The sequence below is a fragment of the Cebus imitator genome, unplaced genomic scaffold (assembly GCF_001604975.1).
Source record: "Cebus imitator isolate Cc_AM_T3 unplaced genomic scaffold, Cebus_imitator-1.0 Scaffold222, whole genome shotgun sequence".
NCBI classification, from domain to species: domain Eukaryota; kingdom Metazoa; phylum Chordata; class Mammalia; order Primates; family Cebidae; genus Cebus; species Cebus imitator.
In genome coordinates this window covers 316,188-319,941 of record NW_016107537.1, presented here as the reverse complement: position 1 = coordinate 319,941, position 3,754 = coordinate 316,188, and positions in this window count along the sequence as shown.

Genomic DNA, 3,754 nt, shown 5'->3' with positions numbered 1-3,754 from the left:
GTGAGCCACCGCGTCCGGCCTGAGTGTAGAATTTCTATCCTTGGTCATAGAATTGTGTTGCTGTGTCCTCCTTTTCCAATCATTTAGGTTCGGTTAATGGCATTTAGCACAAGACAAAAGTCTTGTTCCTAGGAACAAAATAGAAACCTGTGGTCCCATTTCTCAGTTTCTTTCCCAAATGTGCCTGTGCCCCTTAGTAGATGATGGGATTAGGCTAAAATGAAGAATTGGTCAGAATGAGGACACCTTTCCCTTACTGCTTAGGGACATTTCCTAGGAGCCCTGAATCTGCCTCAAAGCGCAATACTCAAGTAACCCTAGCACTGAAGGTAGAAGGACAACCACAACTGTACAGAGGAGCAGCGCCCAGATTTTGACCCCTCAGTGTATCAGTACCGTTTTCCTGTATACAAATGATGATGCTGTCCATTTGGGGGACAATTCCTTGGGTGATCTTCTCATCAACATGCCATTTGACTCTGTAAAACACTTCCATCAACAAAAAACCAAGCCCCCTTTGCCTTAACAATTTTGAGAGACTCTATTCACACTCCTGAACTTTATTTTTTATAAATCTGCTTCTTTCTTCAAGCAGTTAAACTCTTTTGCTTTCCAGTCATTCTCTAGGTCTCAAGGAAGTAGCTTTATTAATGCTACTCCAGTTACCACTGAAGTCTGCATCCATTCTGGAATTAGAGTCAGACAATATGCATCCAACAGTCCAGACATTATCTTGGGACACCCTGAAGTTAAACTCTTTTAGATGAGGGTGCAGCTCTAATGTTTACAGAACATATGACATCAGTAAAGTTGCTTAACCTCCCTTTGCCTCAGTTTCCATATCTGTGGAACTGTGACAATAATATGATCTACCTTACAGGTCTTTTTTACAATTTAAACAAGGTAAAGTATTTAGAACAGCATCTAACACATAACATATGCTGCTATTAATTTTGTTATTACTATAATTATAATATTTAGTGCTAAAATAGTCGTTATTATCATCACTAGACCAACTTAGCCAAGAGTAATGGGACACAATCTTAAATCTAATCGAAGTATGTTTCATCTACAAGCAACATTAGATTCTAGGAGGGGTTTTATTCATTGACCAGCTTGCAGATTTTAAAACCCAAATGATTTGGTCTTGATCTATACTAAATAGCTCAGCCTTTATTTATGCTCACCCAGATCTGCCCAGTGCATTTCTTCTCACCATTGACTATGAAAATTTTATCCAGTGAAAAGGCAAAAAAGGCAAAGTGAAAACATATGTATGAGGGTGTTTTGGAAAACTGAAATATCACTTCACCTTTTTTAAAAGTCATCTTTTAAAAGTCATGACTTTTAAAGTCATGACTTTAAAGTCATCTGCTTTCTCTGGCAAGAGATGTCAAGTTGTGAGTATTTGATTTTTTAAAACCATATTGTACTTCTTCAAACACATTTTAAAAACTTTATTATTATACTTTAAGTTCTGGGGTCCATGTGCAGATCATGCGGGTCTGTTACATAGGTATACACGTGCCATGATGGTGGTTTGCTGCATCCATCGCCCCATCATCTACATTAGGTATTTCTCCCAATGCTATCCCTCCCCTAGTCTCCCAACTCCTAATAGGCCCTGGTGTGTGATGTTCCCCTCCCTGTGTCCGTGTGTTCTCACCATTCGGCTCCCACTCATGAGTGAGAACATGCGGTGTTTGGTTTTCTGTTTCTCTGTTAATTTGCTGAGAATGATGGTTTCCAGCTTCATCCATGTCCCTGCAAAGAACATAAATTCATGCTTTTTATGGTTGCATAGTATTCCATAGTTGCATATATGTGCCACATTTTCTTTATAGGATCTATCATTGATGGGCAGTCTGTCTTGTATGCACTTTTCAGGCCACATACAGATGGATTGGCAGAAAGTAGATTTATGAGTTCCAGATATCTGAGCAAAACTTCTGCTCAAATCATCAGTGACCACTAAGCAAACACATAGGCAGCTTTTATAAAACCGCTAAATATTAAAATTAAGAATGAAAAATTAACAGAGATATCAGTGATCAAAACATCCTGGAGGGGTGGGGCAGAGAGTTGTAGATTCTTCAGTATAGGTTCAGGCAAGCTATTAAAATGAATTTAACAATGCTCAGGACAATAAAATGGAATCTAGAAAGACGTTATCTAAAATGTACAGTTTTAAATTTAAAAAAACTTTCAAAGAAAAAGAAAAGTGTGACCAATATTGAGAGAATAAAAACAAAACAATGACAAAAACTGTCTATGGAAAGTCAGTCTGCTCAGCTCCTGGAGCTACTAATGCTCTGGGTTCCTGCTAAGGACAGAGGGAGATGAGAAGTGAGAATGAGGTGGAAGGGTAAGCTCTGGGGCCCCTACTAATGGTTAAAAGTAGGGGCTTTCCATATGCAAATAGAAACTATAAAAAAGGAGGAAATGAGAATTCTAGAAATGAAGAAAACAATAGCCATATTGTAAAATTCACTAGACATGCCTATCAGCAGTTTAAGATGACAGAATTGGTGAAATTGAAACCAAAATCAATGAAAATTAATCCAAATTTTAAAAAAAGTTTAGAAAGTAAATTTTGAAACTTCAGAGATGTATTGGTCAATATGAAGAATACCAACACTTGTGCAATGGGAATCAAAAAGTAGAAGAGAAAAAGTACCTGAAAAAATATTTGAAGAAATTACTGCAACAACTTTTCAAAATTAATGAAATGTATTAAAGTGTAGATTAAAGGAATTCAGTAATGCCTGTTAGAATAAACACTATGAGATTCATAACTAAACATATTATAGTTAAAATGTTGAAAGGCAAAAAGAAAAACTTAATCCATCAAGAAAAAATAGACTCGAGAGATCCAAGATGGCCAACTAGCAGCAGCTGAGGATTGCCGCTCCCAGTGAAGGCACAGGGAGTGAGTGGACACCAGATTTCCAGAAGAATTTTTGTTGCCTACAGACTAGGAGATTCCCAGCGGAGGACCCTCACGGGTTGCCAGCACGACTCTTTTGGCCGGCGCGGCTGTTTTGCTGGCGTTCCAGTGCAGCAGTTCTCAGTGCGGAGCATGTGGGACTGGGTGCCCTTTTGGTTGGTGTTTGGAGCTCCAGGAAGGCAGAGTCACCCATTCAGCTGAATGAAAGGGGGACTGAGGCTGGGAGCCAGACCAGGAGATTCCCGGGCAGAAAAGCTGCACGAATCTCAGTGCTGCTGTTTCAGCCCACTCGGTCGCCGCAGGGGAAATTGCATAGATCCCGGCACCTTTTCGGCAGGCCACTGGGGCACCTGGGAGAGAATTGACCATTCAATTAGGAAAAGAAAAAAAGGGGGCTCCGAGGCAGGGAGCCAGGTGATCAGGCTCAGCTGGTCCCACCCCCACAAAAAAACAGCAATTGGAAACGCTGACGGTTGAGAGTTTCACAGCAAGCACAGCTGAACCCGGGAAGGTCCAGCTCTGTGGGGGGAGAGGCGTCCACCAAAGGAAAACAAAGAAACAGAAATAACATCACCACCAACAAGCTGGACATCCACTCAGCGACCCAATCTGAACGTCAGCAATTACAAAGACGACAGGTGGATAAATCCACAAAGATGGGAAGAAACCAGCACAAAAAGGCTAAAAACATCTGAAATCAGAATGCCTCTCCTCCTTCAGGGAATCACAGCTCCTCATCAGCAAGGGAACAAGGCCTGATGGAGAATGAGTGTGATGAATTGTCAGAATCAGGCTTCAGAAGGTGGA